The sequence below is a fragment of the Cervus elaphus genome, chromosome 5, assembly GCF_910594005.1.
Source record: "Cervus elaphus chromosome 5, mCerEla1.1, whole genome shotgun sequence".
Classification (NCBI taxonomy): Eukaryota; Metazoa; Chordata; class Mammalia; order Artiodactyla; family Cervidae; genus Cervus; species Cervus elaphus.
The window spans coordinates 107020906-107037380 of record NC_057819.1 but is presented as its reverse complement, the minus strand read 5'-3'; the positions used below and the strand labels follow the sequence as shown (position 1 = coordinate 107037380).

Here is a 16475-nt window from a genome sequence, read left to right as displayed (position 1 = left end):
CTGGTTTGATCTCATTGCAGTCCAAGGGACTCTCAAGAGTCTTCTCCAACACCACAGTTCAAAAGCATCAATTCTTTAGCACTCAGCTTTCTTTATGGTTCAACTCTCGCATCCGTACATGACTACTGGAAAAACCATAGCTTTGACTAGATGGACCTTTGTCGGCAAAGTGATGAATTCTACCAAACATTTAAGGAACAAAGAACCACAATTCCGCACAGTCTCTCCTAGAACACTTCCCAGCTCCTACTAAGAGGTCTGCATTCCTTTAATGCTATAACCAGACAAAGACACTATAAGAAACTAGAAACCATACTCCTCAAGAACACAGCCCTCCAAAACCCTGAACAAAATGATGGAAACTCAAAGCCAGCAATGTATACTAGGAGAACAGATCAGGACCAAGTTGGGGGTCACCCCAGGAATGCGGGGCTGGTGCGACAACCAGCATCTGCACGGACAGAGGAGGAAAAGCCACATGGCCATCTCAACAGAGGCAGGAGAAACCAATGCTCTGTACATTGACATGACTTGCCAAAGGTCTGGACTCTTACCCCAAAACACTGAGGACAAAAATTACATCCCTGAGAACTTCACAGAATAAGTTGTCCAAAGAAATGGCCTGATGTTTATTCTGACCAATGTGATAACACCAAGACAGTTTGAGAAACAACTCTTGTGTAGTACGCAAACATCTCACCCTGGAAGACAGCTCCGACATGCCCCGCGCCCCCTGGGATTTGCCTCCCAAATGGTCACAGAGGAGTCACGTACAGGGACTATGCAGCCCAAGGGGCCCGGCCCCCAAGCATGGCCTGGACGCAGCCTGAACCTTGCCTTTGGAAGACCACCCACCCTCAGTGTGGTCACCCAAACTTCACAGCTGACAGAGCTCTCATCTCACACAGCAGGTAACTGAAGGGCCCCTTTGGACACCTACCTACACCACCCACGCTCACAAGGGACAAGGGCTGGGGAACCATCTGGAAATGGGCATGAGTGGAGTCCCTGACTGTGCCCTGGCAGCCCGGGCTCCCCAAGAAGCTGGCACCGTGAGGCCCCATCGGAGCTCTTCTGTCTGGCTCCATCGCCCACCAGCCAGCGAGCTTCACGCGGCTGCTGAGCCAAGGAGGAGCCAAGCCAAGTTCAGGGTAGAGAAGGCCTTGTTCAACGAGGCTGCAGCAGGGACACTCCTCAGCCCGGGGGGCGGGTGTACTTTCTAAGCTAAAAACAAAGCCCTGAATCCAAACCCACTGGAGCAGGCCCAGGAGCTACTGGTCAAGGGCACTGCACCCACGTCAGCAGGCGTGTGGCTGCTGGGGTCGTGCGGTGGTGCATGACGGAATGACATTTTTTTATGTATTGGGTCGAATATATTATTAAAAGTAACTTCACCGATTTCTTCTTTGTTGTTAAACTGTGGCTACTAGAGGAGTTTGGATTTTCATGACTGTGTTACCCCCACCACCACCCCCGCCCCAGCCATCAGACAGGGCAGGGTCAGCTCGCTGTCAGCCTGCAGCTCAGATGTGTTGGATGCAAAGAAACCATCCCGGGGACAATATCTCTCCAAACCAGAGATTCTGACAGAGGAGGGAGGAGGGCTGCCAAGCAGCACAAATAGACGTGGAATGTTGTTGGCAACAGGAAGCTTAACTGTACCACCAAGGGCAGTGGTGGAAAACGGAATGTTAGCCAGTGAGGGTCACCCTGACCCATCTCCTGAAAGCTCCCAGGCCGGTCCCACTGTACAACCCCAGAGGGAAGGGAGAAATAGCAGAAGAGACCTGCCTGCACATACCCAGGAAGTCTCCCCCTCCCCCGCTGCCAGGCCTTGCTCAGACCTTAACCTTGCAGGGGCTCCACTGCCCAAAGCCCTGAAGGTCTCCCCACCTCTAGTCAACGGTGCCCATCCTTCCACCTGGAGTTCTCATCCGTGAAGCAGCCACCCCAGGCTGGGCAATTCCAAGGGTCCCCTCTGGCATTCCAAGATCTCTGCCCTTCTCGTCTGAGATCTGCTAGGATAGAAAGCACGGCACGCCATAGACCTCATGGGTTTCGAGACCTCTAACGCCATCAGCAATCTAGGATTCAAAGGATGCCGTCAGATACATTCGTCCTCCCAGGGCAGCTGGTGACATTCACCTGGATCTGGATGCCCATTACACCGGAGAGCTCGCTCTGAACTGCCCAAGTCATGTGGAGTGACCCAGCACTTCACGGAAAGTTCTCTGAAATAATAAGTCTTCCTCCCCTCCTCTGCTTTCCTCCCATCCCCTTGGGCTGTCTGGCACTTCCTGGGGACAGACGTGAGGCTTCTTTTTGTTCCGGAACAAATCCACCTCCTCACGGCCTTGGCTCTGCCAGCCCTCCACCAGAGCACCTGACCCCCTGGCTTATCTCTCAGGGCTCAGATCAGAGGTTACCTCCTTAGGTAGGGGACCAGCTATCTCGGGATCGCAGTCCCCCTCCCCATCTGCCAGTCTCTAAAACATCGACCAATTTTATCTCCGGGAGAGAATTTTAGGTTTCCGGGCTCACTAGAGTGAAAAGTCAGTGAGAACCAACAAAGAATGTCACCTGCCATTCCAGTAAGCAACAAAAGTTGCCCCCATCAGGCCATTGGCCACTGCTGCCAACCCAGGTGTGCCCTGAGGGGGGTTAGGATGGAGAAAAGCAGGAGATTGGCCCCAGACAGGATGAGATCTAAGGAATAATTTCAAGGAGCCCAGACTCTTGCATTTTCCCAGATCCAGAAATGCGCTAAAATCATGAAAGAGATGTCTGTTTCGTGTGTGTGTGTGTGTGTGTGTGTGTGTGTGTGTGTGTGTGTGTATGTGTATGTGATTAGCAGTAATCTTTTGATGTTCCACGACATGTTTTAGGGTTTTGTTTTTCCAGCAAAAACTTCTATATATCCTGGTTCCTCCCTAATCTCCCTGGAACAGTCTCTCAGAGCTACTGAGAGGCTCTTTCCCGGGCTCCAGTCCGCAGGAAGACCCTCAACACAACATAACTCGCAACCCTCAGGTTGTGCATTTTTCTTCGATGGACACCTGCTCTCAATCAGGACCAGAGGTACCAACGAATGGACCACACAAGGTGGCCTCGAGCAGAGACCTATCTGAGGCTCCACCAGGAGTGGCAGACTCCAGAAACGTGCATGTCTTGTCTCAGAGGCGGCTCCGAGGGAGGGGGCCGGGGGCCGGAGGGTCTCCAGCACCGGGTCCGCCCGGTCCATCCCGGTCTGTCCCGCGCGGGGCTCGGCAGGCCGCGAACTCCCCGCTCATCCACCAGAGAGGAGGCCAGTCCGCCGACCTCGGCTCAGGGCGCCGCCCTCCCGGAGCCTCGAGATCCCCGAGGTGCACAGGAGTACGCGCCCACGCGCGGTGCCCTAGACACCGCCCCGGCGCCCCGCCCCCGTTGCCTGGTAACGGCGGTCCCGCCCCCCCGGCGTAAGAAGAGGCCCCGCCCGCGACACCCCTCCTGCCCCGCGCCCTGTACCTTCCTGATGTCTAGGTTGCCGAGGCCTCCGCAGCAGTCCGGCGCAGCCACCGAGCTGCGCACGGGCCCCGCCCGGCCTGGACCCGCTGGCCGCGGGCTGCCTTGCAGGGATCGCGCTCGGGCCTCGAGGAAGCCCCCGACACCCAGAACCGGCCCCTTCGGGCCCGAGAAGTGCCGCCGGCCGGGGTCCTTTCGCCGTGACCCTGCTTCCCCGGCCTTCTGGGAAATGTAGTCCCTGTCCCCGCGCAGCGCCGAGCTCCCTGGTTCGCGCTAGCCTCTCGCGGAGCCGAGAACTACAAGTCCCAGGGCCGTGCGCGGCCGCGCTGGCCGGTCCCTAGCCCGCCACGCAGCCGCGGGGCGCTTGCTTGTGGGCCCCCGGCCCCCAGCCCCCAGCCCCCAGCTACCCACTCGGCCAGCCAACTGACCTGTTCCTGTTCTTGGCTGTCGTCTGGCTGGAGGCCGCCAGCGGCGGGTCGTAGGTTTAAGTAGCGTGCTGCCTAGCCCCTGAGGACCTGGACTTTGGCCGACTCAGCCCCTAGTCCCTCCTGGGGGCCGACTGTGGCGCGGAGGGGGAGTGTTGAGGGGTGGGAACGCCCCTCAAAAGTCGGCGACCCTCCTCCACTGGCCCTCGAGCACTCACCGGGGCTGCCCCCTGGGGTATGAGAGCCGAGCAGCAATAAATGGTTGCAAGCCGGGATGGCAAAACGGGGAGGTGAGGGGGCACTGCCCTGGAATGCTCAGGGAAGGACCCGAGGGAGGCCTGAGCGCTGGAGAAGGTGCCAGACATGCAGATTTCGGGGGCAGGAAGGGGCTCACCTGTGCAGGTGCTAGGCGACAGGAGGGGTCCTTCAGAAATCCCGAGAGGCTGGAGTAGTGGTGGGGGGGACAGTGGGAGGGAACAGGCTTTGGAAAGTAGGTGGGTCACTGGCTGGTTGGGTCCCAAGAGAGCCCTCTTTGTAGCTAGTTGCTACATACTTGGGAGCCTGGCAAGCCATCTGATTCCAGCCCACGCCTCTCTCCCTTGCTTCCCATCCACCCTACACCTGCCAGCCCAGGGCATTTGTGAGCTGCCACCGTGTGCCCAATCATGTGCAACGTCCACAACGCCCCTGGGATGGGGCAGAGGCAGGCCCACCATGATACAGAAAGGACGCTGGCATTGATGCACACACCAGCTCCGTGGTTGTGGGCAGCTGTCAGTTCCTCAGAAGCACAAGTGAGGTACCTGTTGGTAAAACCCACAGCACAGGACCTGACTCCTGGAAAGTGCTTGAGAACCACTGGCTGGGTGCACAGCAGGTGCTGAAGGGCTGGTTTGCCCACTGACCACCTCGTGCAGGGTGTCCAGGCAGGGCCTGCTGGAACCAGAGCCGATTCTGGGGAGCTCACCAAGGGGGAGGGCCCCCAGGGAGCGCTCCCTACCCACCACAGTCCATTTCACCCGAGCCCCAGTTTTCTCCCCACCTGGCCAATCCTCCACCCTCCCGACCTCCAACTCGTTCTTTTATTACGCCGGAAAAATTAGTTTTTGTGTGCTTGGTCTATGTGGGAACAAAGAAAATGTCAGAGGTCACACCACAGCTGATGCAACTAGCGGAATCCACTCTTCACCCCAACCCACCCCCACCACTTTCCCTCCTAGAAAGGAGCACACCAAGACTCAGAAATCTGACTCAGCTTCCAGAGTGGTCGATAGATTGGAACTGTTCAGGTCAAGAACCTGCTGCTGAAGGTATCTGGGGTCAGAAGTCCAGCCTGGCCCTTTGAAACACCCCGGTCTGAGCTTGCAGGGAAGCCACCCAGGCTGACTTATCTCAGGGGCTATGCCTCCTCTCGCATCCCTGGCAAACAGAGAAGTCACTTCTGAGGCAGTGTGCTTCTCTGTTGGACAAAATGTTTGTTCCAGATTCTGTCCCAAAATCCCTGTTTCTGGAGCTTTAACAAATAGCTTCCTTTCTCCCCCACTACCCACACCGCTCCCCCCCATCCCGGGGTTATCTCTCTTTACCCCTAGATAGCTCTCCACATATCCGGAGCTGTTTATCATGAGCAGCTACCGTCACAGGCTCCAGGGCAAACGTCTCCAGATGACCTCTCTGGCCAGGAGTTTGACCTTTGCTGGGAGAGGATCAAAGCTAATGGCCATTTCTTCCAACTCTCCCCTCCCCCAGCGGCCCTGCATCTGAGCACCTGGCTCCTTTTATTACTAAAGCTAACATTTGCTTAACGGGTGGCCTTGGGTAAAGCCTAAACCGTTCCCTACTCTTGAGTCTCCTTTCTGTTCATGGAATCAGTCTGATTGAGAACAAGAGGAAAAAGGGATGACAGAGGATGAGATGGTTTGAATGGCATCACCAACTTAATGGATGTTGTGCTTAACCACTCAGTCGTGTCCGTCTCTTTGTGACCCCATGGACTGCAGCCCACCAGGCTCCTCTGTCCATGGGGATTCTCCAGGCAAGAATACTGGAGTGGGTTGCCATGTCCTCCTCCAGGGAATCTTCCCAACCCAGGGATCGAACTCAGTTCTCCCGCATTGCACATGGGTTCTTTACTGTTTGAGCCACCAGGGAAGCCAGTGGACATTAGTTTGAACAAACTCCAAGAGAGATTGGAGGACAGGGAAGCCTGGTGCACTGCAGTCCATGGGGTGGCAAAGAGTTGGACTTAGTTTACGTATTTACTTGGTTTACTTATTTGTTCTGTGTAGTGTCAGTGCCCCCACCCCCCACCCAGGAGAAGATGAGCTTCCGGAGGGCAGGGTTTTGTCTGTTCCTACACAACTCTCCCTGGCACCTGGCTCCTTCCTAGTTCCACGCATGAAGCAGGCACTCAGTAAACAATCAGTGAATGAATCATTCAGCGACTCCCAAGTCTGGAGCGTCCTTGAAAACAATCTCCCTGGGCCTCTCAGACCCCATCTGTGGAATGGGGAGGGTGAAGGATCCTGTCTGTGTGGCCTCCGGCAAGTGACTAATCAAGTGACTTCTCTGACTCTCATAAGAAGAGGAAATCTAACTGTAAAGACCAGAGCTAAGTCTGAGCTCTTGCAAAGCTGCAGGCCCAGAGCCCAGTGCCATTTTCTCTGAGCTGCAGAATAGGAGGGAGGGGAAGTGGACTCATGTGGGAAGTGCCATGAGTAAATGGTGGGCTTGGAACCTGCCAGCCTAGAGCAGGTGACACAGGAAGCCCAGTCTGGGACCCTGTGCTGGAGCCAGCACTGGTTCGGATGGATACTCAGTACTCAAACCCATCTTGTTTCTGCCTTCTTCTTGGTTCCTTTTCACACATGCCATTGCCCCCATCATGGGCCAGTTAAAGCTGTGGCTCCTCTGAGAAGCCTCACTGCTCCTGTAAGAATGAGGGCAGAGCGTGATCCTTGCTCCGAGGTCCCGTGTGTCTCGGGCACAGCCATTCTGCAGCCCTTCCTGTCCCCTGTGCTCCATGCACACACTTCCCCCTCTTCTTGGAGAGCAAGGGCATGTCCTGCACCAGCACACACTCAGCACCAGTCAGCTCCCGTCAAAGACACAAGTGAATGACGACTGTCAGAGCTGCATTTCAGTCCAGGGAAGTTATCCTTCAAAAACGGAGGCAAAGAAAAGGCGTCTTCAGACAAAAGAAGGAACAGGATCCCAGCTGGAAGCCTGGGGAATGCAGGAAGGAGTGAAGAGCACAAGAAAGTAAATCTGATGTCAGATGTTTGTAACAATAATATCTTGTGGGGGTTAAAATATTTATATTGATAACTGAGCATAAAGATCAGGGAAAGCCCCATAGGGTTTGGTCCCCACAGAGCTTCCTCCCATCAGCAGAACATGCGATCTTATCAAGGTCACTCAGAGCATTTCCCCAAATTGACCAAGCACTGGAACATAAAGCAAATCTCAGCAGAATTGGAAGGACTGTGATCACATGGTTTATTCTCCCAAACAGTGGGATTAAGCCAGAAAACAGGAAGACAACTATCAGCTTCCCTGATAGCTCAGTGGGTAGAGAATCCTCCTGCAGTGATGGAGAGCTGGGTTTGATCCCTGGTTTGGGAAGATCCCCTGGAGAATGGAACAGCTGCCCACTCCAGTGTTCTGGCCTGGAGAATTCCATGGAGCATACATATACAGTCCACGAGGTGGCAAAGAGTTGGACACAACTCAGTGACTTTCACATCCCAACATTTGGAAACTAACCAAAACATTTTACTTAAACCCCAGTAATGAGTTCCAGTTGCTTCTACCTGGGCCAGGTGTCCAGGGACCAACAAGAACTTTACCTGGAGTGATTCGGGTGGGGGAGGGGGCAGCAAGGAGACTCTAGGAAAAGCGGCTTTTCCTGTTTAACTCCAGGTTCCAGGAGCAAGGAAGGGACTGATCAGGTGCGGAAACCCACAGTCCTGGACCAGAGCTCCGGACGACTGGCACAGCAGCAGGTCTTCAGGCTGAAGACCCTGCAGCTCACCCCGAGGGCACATGAACAAGGAAGGAGGCAGAGCAGGGGCCAGAAGCCCCTGGTCAGAGCCAAGGCTTGGCAAGGCCTGTGCGCAGGGTTGGCTCCAGGTGCGGGATCTGACTTAGGGCCGTTTCCTTAGCAAGGGACCCCAGGAGCAAAGAGGATGCAGTCAGTCCAGCTGCGTCCACAGGCCTGTGCCTGGCTCGCTCGTCAGCATGGACTCTTAGTATTCCAGACACTTACCTTAATTTAATAGCTGAATAATTATATCTTATTTAACTTTTCCCCCCTATTATTTGTGATGCTGGCCACTTTCCCATGGGGTTTTCTTTTTGATCAAGAATAGTGTTTAATTTGCAGTATTTACCAGCACATCTCCTGGGCCTTCTTTCCAAAAGACCCATGAGCTTCAATGTCAGCAAATACTTGAACTTTTTAATTAAATGAATTGGGCCTTTGTAATTTTTAAGTGATTAAAGTTTGTTTTTACCTTGCAAATTTTCCAACCCACAAAAAATTTGCAAAAATTATGAAATAAACACCTCCATATCCTTCACCTGAATTGACCCCTTATCATTCCCCAGAATTTCTTTTTTTTTTTAGCCATGCTGCTTCGCATGTGAATCTCGACCAGGGATCACACCTGTGCCCCCTGCAGTGGAAGCATGGCATCTTAACCTCTGGACCACCAGGGAGGTCCCTTCATAAAGTTATTTTTAAATGAACTATTTGAGCATATGTAGTCGGACACGACTGAACAACTTCGCTTTCACTTTTCACTTTCACGCATTGGAGAAGGAAATGGCAACCCACTCCAGTGTTCTTGTCTGGAGAATCTCAGGGATGGGGGAGCCTGATGGGCTGCCGTCTATGGGGTCGCACAGAGTCAGACACGACTGAAGGGACTTAGCAGTAGCAGCAGACTCTTCACCCCTAAACCCTTCCCTGAATATCTCCTAAGAACAAAGACATTCTGCTAGGAAACCTCGATACAGTGATGTCAGAATCAGAAGGTTTATGGTTGATCCAGAGCGCGGCTAACATTGAAGCCCTGTCAGCATCCCACCCATCGTCCTGCTGTGTAGACCAGCCCTCGAGTGGGTTTTTTCTGGTGGTTTCGGGGCCAGAGTGCCTTCTCAGTGCGGCATCCTCCGAGCCTGCGTCCAGCTGCCTCGCCTGTTGCTCAGGCTTGACCTCTGGGCACAGGCCTCTCCTCCACAGAGATGCGAGGGTTCAGAGCACTGCTGTCCAGAGGCCGGGAACTGACCCGACAGCAGCACCCTCCTGCCCCGCGGGGACCAGGCACACGAGGGGTCCCTCCCGGCTCTGCACTCACCTGCTGACTCATCCAGGAGGATGCCCCGGCCTCCTCAGGCCCCCAGGTCCTCATGAGCTTGTCATGAAGGTCAAAGGCAGGAGCCCTTTATCTGGCTCCAGGCAGATGACTTCTGCTGACTGTGGGGAGCTCGGGAAGAAGACAGGGTGAGCTGGGGCACTGGGGAGGCGCCTCCAGCCTTGATGACCCTGAGTTGACGGGCAGTGTCCCGGCACCCAGAAGCCTGCAGGTGGCACCGTGGGGCACAGAGCCACAGGAGTGCACCCTGCTTATGGCCACTTCATGTTCTGTTCTGCTTTTTTAAACGGACTTTATTTTTCAGAGTCCTTTTAGGTTTGGAGAATATTTGAGCAGAAGGTACAGACAGTTCCCATATACTTAAAAAATGGTTTTGTACTGATATAAAAGCAATCATTTCAGCCATGTTAAAGTGTGCACGCAACTCTGAACTTCCAAACATGCTTTTTTTGATCCCTAGTCGGGAAATAGGATCCCACAAGCCAGGTGACATGGCCAAAAACTTTAAAAAATGAATAAAATAAAATAACACTACTTCCAGGTGCAAACTATTAACAGTATGTATAGGATGGATAAACAACAAGGCCCTACTATATAGCATAGGAACTATATTTGATATCCTGTGACAAACCATAATGGAATAGAAATGTATATATAAAAAAACCAAAGTATACAGTTAGGTGGCTCTAGCACCTTCATGGTGTTATGTGACCGTCATCACCTCTCTTTCCAGAACATCCCTGGCATCCTCGTGGAAGCCAGAAGCCATTGGCAGTTACTCCCCGTCCTGCTTCCACCCGTGCAACCTCTGATCTATACTCTGTCTCCAGGGGTTTGCCTGTCCTGGAAGTTTCATACAAACAGCACCAGGCGACAGGTGACCTTTTATGTCTGGCTTCTTCCACCGAGTGCAACGTTTGTGAGGTTCACACACATGGTGGAAGGTGTCTGTACTTCAGTCCTTTTCACAGCTGAATGACAGACATCCCACTGTGCGGCTGGACACACATTTCTGATCACCTGCTGATGGGCGCCGGGGCTGCTTCTCCCTTCTGGGGGCTGTGAGCAGGGCTGCCGTGGACATTCATGCACAGGTGTTTTCTAACGGACACTTTTTATTTCTCCTGGATGTGCTCCAGCAAGGAAATTGCTGAGTCACGTGGCAACTCTGTATTTAGCTCTTTGAGGGACGTCCAGACCATTTTCTGCAGCAGCTGAACCACTTCACGTTCCCAGCCGCAGCACTCAAGGGTTCCAGTTTCTCCACATCTTCCATGCCGACTCCCTGGTTTTGTGATGACTGCCATTCTCACAGGGGTGAGGCAGTGCTTCAGTGTGGTTTTGGTTTGCGTTTCCTTGATGTCTAAAGCTCTGAGCATCTCTTCCTGCCCTACTGACCGTCTGTACATCTCCTCTGCAGACACGTCTGTTCAGCTTCTTTGCCCATTTTCAACTGAGTTATTTGCGTTCCTATTATTGAGTTCTAAAGTAAGGGGTAATCACACATCGGAGTCTCTAAAACAGAAGGCGGGACATCTCAACTTCCATTGCCAGACACGAGTCCCTGCTGGGTGCAGGCTGCCCCTCTCCCCCATACCCAGGGAGGACAGAGCGCATCTTCCCCTGGGAGGTTCAGTTCAGTTCAGTTCAGTTGCTCAGTCGTGTCCAACTCTTTGCGACCCCATGGACTGCGGCACACAGGCTTTCCTGTCCATCACCAACTCTTGGAGCTTGCTCAAACTCATGTCCATTGAGTCGGTGATGTTATCCAACCATCTCATCCTCTCTCATCCCCTTCTCCTCCTGCCTGCAAACTTTCCCAGCATCAGAGTCTTTCCCAGTGAGTCAGTTCTTCGCAACAGGTGGCCAAAGTATTGGAATTTCAGCTCCAGCATCAGTCCTTCCCCTGGGAGGCTGCTTCCAGGAAAACCCAAGGTCTTCCACCTAATCCGGGGCTCTTGAAAGTGTTTCCCAGCCAAGAGCTGCCCTTCCTCTAAGCATCAGTGCTGCTGCCGCTTCCTCTGAACACAGAAATAGCTACAGTGGCTTCTTAAAATAGAATTACATACATGCTTTTTTCTGCCCGTCACTACACATGACTCCTGATTTCCCATTTCTCATTAGATTTCTCTTCCAGACTCCTTCCACCCGCCGAACTCCTCACCTGGGGTAGAGTGGTATCTTCCAGCACCTCGCCCCCAGCCCTCTCTACTCCCTGGTCCCCCACCCAGCAATCCCCGCTCCTCCATCCCCCCCCCACCACCACCACCACAAGGAATCAGTCTTCACCTCCTGTAACTGTTCCTCTGGGGTTCAGGTCTCATCACCTCCCACCTGCACAATGGAGGCGGCTGGCCTCCCAGCCTCCCTCCCCCATTTCCAAAGCATCCTCCACCAACAGCAGGTGGCCCTTGTTCAGAGCCCTGCAGTGGCTCCTGACTGCTCAGACAGAAACCCAGGCCTCACAGGGCGGCACAGGAGACCCACCATGAGTGGCCTCCTTCGTTCACTGGTTAATTCACTCATTCATTCAGTTTTCTGAGCACCTACGGTATGCGAGGGCCTGGGACACAGGGGACAAAGGACCAGGCTTTGAGGGTCAGCAGGCTTCACAGGGTGGACCTGGGGGAGACAGCGGGGACTGAGAAGAGGAGACCAGACCCAGGGAGCAGGTGGCTTCCTGGAGGGGTGGTGCCCCCAAGTACCCCACCCACAGCAAATCACCTCCAGCTCCCAGAATGCACCTGCTGTCCCTACAAACCCACGGAAGTCCCCCCTCCCCGCCAAACTCCCCAGCCTTCAGACCTAACTGAAGTCCCCGGGAGCTGAGCCCTTGGCCCTGCCTTTGAGACACCTCCAGCCCTTTGGAGACCCCCATCCCAATGCTGATCTCATCCAGTTACTGTGTTACCTATGACTTTCTGGGAAATGAACTGCCATCCTGGTGTTCCTTCTCCTGCTGTAGGCACAGGGGGAGTACCCCAGCCCTGCCCCCCGCCTCTGCCTCACACCCCCACCAGGGAGGAGAAGGCCGCTGCCTTCTCTCTCCAGAGTTCCACCCTCTGCAAGCCCAGGTTTCTCAGTCAGGGGACACTGGGCACAGTCTGGAGACATCCGTGGTTGCCACAGCTGGGAGGTGCCATGGACACGGGTGAGGCTGGGACGCTGCTCAGCCTCTTACAATTCGGGGCCTGGGCCTAGAGCCAGGGGGTCGAGGAAGTTTCCAATGCGGGCAGATGTCTGTCCAGGTGTGGGTAGGGTGAGGGCAGTCCTGGGTCCTGTGGGTGCTCACTGGGAGACGCAGGTGCATCCAAGGCACGGGGTGGGGGCACGTGATCGCATCCCAGCAGAGGAGCAAGAGGAGGTGGTACCCCGCTTGCCTTCTGTCTGGCCCAGGCAGGCCTGCCCAGGGCAACCCTGTGTGGCTTCCTGCCCTCCGCTCCCGTCCACGCAGGGAGCCCCTGAGATGCTGGTGTAAACCAGGCCCCCACCCGGACCCACACGTTCTCTGGATCTGCACAGGCCTCACGTGTGCAGGGCCAGGTCCCTGGGCTTTTTCAGCTGAAGCTTTAGGGCCCCGCTTTGACCCTGAGAACCCACCCCCCATCACACTCTTGTGCAGGTCTTCCAACCCTGGCATGTGAGCACGAAGGTACAGTTAAATCTGATTTCCAAAAGAAAAGGGATTCCCTGCCCCCTGAGAGCTGGGAACAGTTCAGATTAGTTACACAACTTGTTGCCTTTTTTAGTGGCCCATGACACCCTGAGGGGTGGGTCTGTGTGGGGGTCTGAATCACCCCACCTCAGCAAAGTCCAGCAGAGGCCTTAGCACAGGGCCATCCCAGGAGCTGTTTGTGGACCTCTGAGCACGGATGGGCTTCACAGCTGCCCACCTGGCCTTCATGTCTGTATCACTTAGGAGGAACACATTTAACTGCAAAACACCAAATTACAACCAACAGAGGCAAACAAGTGGATAGGAAGTTCTTTTATCCCCATAACACAACTAGAAACAGGCAGTTGCTAGCATAGGAATCTTGACTCCACCATCCCTAATACAATTGACCTCTCAGCCTTATGCTTTGACCTCACAGTCACAAGATGGCTGCCATAACTCTAGTCATCACACTTGGGTTCCAGGCAAGCCAAAGGTAAAGGAAAGGTTAAGGGCTGCAGTAGCTGCACCTCTTTTCATCAGGTAAGCAAACGCTTTCCCAGAAATGTCTCCAGCATACTGTCACTTTAGGACTGATGGGCCAGAACTGGGTCACACGACCAGCATGAAAAACTGGGAAATGTGATGACAAAATGATCATGACTGGCTTAGAGCATTGTATCAAAAACTAATCAAGGTTTTGTGAGCACAAAAGGAATAGGTGTTAGGAATGAGACCAATGGTGTCCGCCTCAATTTCCAGTCCTATAGTTGGGGTTGCTACTAAAAAGTCTGCTTCTCCCTCACGCTTGGTCCTCCCAGGCCTGAGGCTCTGTGGGGGTAAATCAGGGGAGAGTCCATGGCTCCTTTGCCTACACTCCCCCATCCGCCTGCAGCTCCATCCTGTGCATCTTCCCAGGAAACCTTCAGTGTATTCTCGACACCTGTCCAGGAGGCCTCTCCCAGCAGAGATCATCCAGTCACTCGGCGGAGCTCCACTGTGTCCCCAGGAGAAGGAAGGATGGTCCATGAGTCACTGCTCAGCAAAGGCTGGGTCAGTGGATTCTGCAGAATAAACAGCATTCCCAGTTACTCCATCTGAGTAACTGCCACATCTCCCCACAAATAACTGCGGGGCTCACATGTAGAATCCAGAATTCTAAAGAAACAGACCTAAAAATAGCCAGAGGCGGGAGGACATGCTCCCAGGCAGACAACACTTAGACAAATATGGGAAGCAGACAGAAGGGTTGGGGACAAGGCCAGGGTAACGACAGCGGCCAGGGGCAGGGCACCTACTGTGTGCCAGGTGCTGACCGAGGCTCATCCAGGCACCAGGGCCTCACTGGGTCCTCCAGCCAGCTTGGGAAGCTTTGTCGTCTCCCTGATCCACAGACAGGACACCAGGGCTGTCGGGGTGAAGATGTGAGCTCTGTGGTCCCCCAGTTTGTCATTCCCTGGCTGTACATGAGCCCTGTGCCTCAGTATCTTCATCTATAAAATGGGATGATAGCACTACCTACCTCCTGGGCTCACTGGGAAAACTACGTATTAATATCAACACAGGTAAAATGCTCAGAACAGGGCTGGCAGGAAGTGAGCCCTTGAGCTGTGTGACCGGAGCAAATCCCTCAAGCCTTGGTTTCCGTATCGATTCAATGGTGATAGGATTTCCCTCCTCGTGTGATTGTTGAGATAGTGGTCCAGGTGACATGTGAGCACAACACTCAGTGGCTGGTTTATGAGCCTGACCAGCTCGTTCCCACCCATCGCTGTGCTGTTATCACCCACTCCACAGCTGACCCCTCCAAACCACCCTGATGATAAGCTCCAGCTCTGGGCTGACCTCACAGAAACAAAGGAAGTATTTAAACACACCTCTACGGCTGGGAGGAGGAGGACACGCACAGTGCTCACCAGGAGGTGGGCCGTCCACTTCCAGGTCCTTTCTGTGGGATGTGTATTGACTAGAAGGTAAGCATATCTGCTCACTCACACCTGGGGGTGGCCCAGGTGAGGATCTGAGGGGCAGGTTTGCAGGAAGCAGAGGGGCAGCCCTGGTTATCTCACAGGCAGGAGAACTGGGCAATGCCATGAGGTGCAGCTGAGCCCTCGGGCAGTGTCCACCTCTGTCCCCAGATCAACACCAGCTACTTGTCCTGCAGCTGCTGCAGCCCCCACCCCCATTCCCTACGCCCCACCGGGCCACGTTGCAATTGCCCTGGCCCACGTGGGGCTCAGGCTGGGTCTCCTTGGAAGCAGACTCCAAGGTGAGGGCTCCAGAGCAGTGACTACTGTGGGAGGTGACCCCCGCCCCCAGAAGCGCGGGGAGCAAGCTGAGGCGGGCAGGTATGCTGACCAGGCGCTCAGCATCGGAGCCTGAGCCCCAGGCGGCGCCAAAGCTCAGCGTCCAGGCGGATGGTGGGCCCAGTTCCTGACTCTGCAGCCTTTTGGAGGCTCACCCTGGGCTGGTTGCCGAGCCTCCTCCGCTAGAAGGTGAGCTCGGCCTGGGAGAGCAGACGTGAGGACTGCAGGTGGAACCCGGGCGTCAACAGCGCTTTGGAAAGTGAGGGAGGGAGTCATAGCCAGGGGAGCAGCGCCACCTGGTGGACAGCTGGAGAATGACCGGCACTGGCCGCCGGTTGGCGGTGGCGGGTCGGGGGACGGCCCCCAGAATCCTCGCCTCGCCCTGGTCACCAACACTGTCTGGTTGGTTCCTCTTTACCTTCTTCCTGACGAGGCTTCCTGGGGTTCCGCCCCTCGCGGGCACCACCCAAGGTCCCAGTCTGGGTAGGCCCTTCAGGTTCCGGGTGCCTCTGACCAGTGGGCCGCAGGCAGCCGTCTCCCCACCTCAGTGCTGACGACCAGCAGGCGTGTCACTGACGGATACGGAGGCAGCCTCGTGCCTTCTTTCCCTTGCCAGCCCGGCGATGCCCGGGGTCCTGCCCGCTTTCACTCCCGGAGGCCCGGTATGGAGAATCAGTCACAGGCAGGTCAGCAAACCTGTAAATAGCCAGCAAGTGGATACAGCATCTCTGGGACTGCTGGGCTCGTGTCGTAGTCCTTAACCCTCAATCTGGACTTGGTTCTGGTCCCTTTCAGGAATCCCCAGGCCCGGGAAGCCAGGGTGCTGGAAGAAACCTTCAGTATCCTCTGTCCTGTCATGCAGGCAGGTGGCCCCTATCCTCTGGGGTCGCTGACTGACTGTGACCAGGAACGATGGTGACCATGGCCTTCCAAGCGTCTTTGTGTCCCCTCTTCCCCTTCTGAGGACCCCAGTCATTGGATTCATGCCTAAATCCACGGTGATTTCACCTTGAGATCCTTACCTAATTACAGCTGCAAAGACCCTGTTTCCACAGGAGGTCACATCTGGAGGACCAGGGAACATGAATTTGGGGGAGTGGGCACTGCTCAACCTCCACAGCCAGGATCATCTCCCAACCCCCCACCTCTTCCCAGTTTCCCTCGCTCTCCAGAGCCAACCTTTAGCCTGCCCTTCTTTTTGGCTCCCTCT

The 16475-nt window shown here is 54.8% G+C and overlaps 1 protein-coding gene across 4 annotated transcripts in view; it reads right to left on the bottom strand.

Moving 5' to 3' along the window:
* Positions 1-4471, bottom strand: part of PEMT (phosphatidylethanolamine N-methyltransferase) — a 35197-nt gene extending 30726 nt beyond the window's left edge. The window contains exon 1 of one of the 4 annotated variants that reach the window (XM_043904063.1): positions 4321-4471. The gene's annotated coding sequence lies outside the window, so the exon portion shown is untranslated. Of the gene's footprint in view, positions 1-3504; positions 3732-3929; positions 4076-4320 lie in introns of those variants that run through there. The other 3 variants (XM_043904062.1, XM_043904068.1, XM_043904066.1) reach the window with 3 other exon arrangements.
* Positions 4472-16475: the final 12004 nt, after the last annotated feature.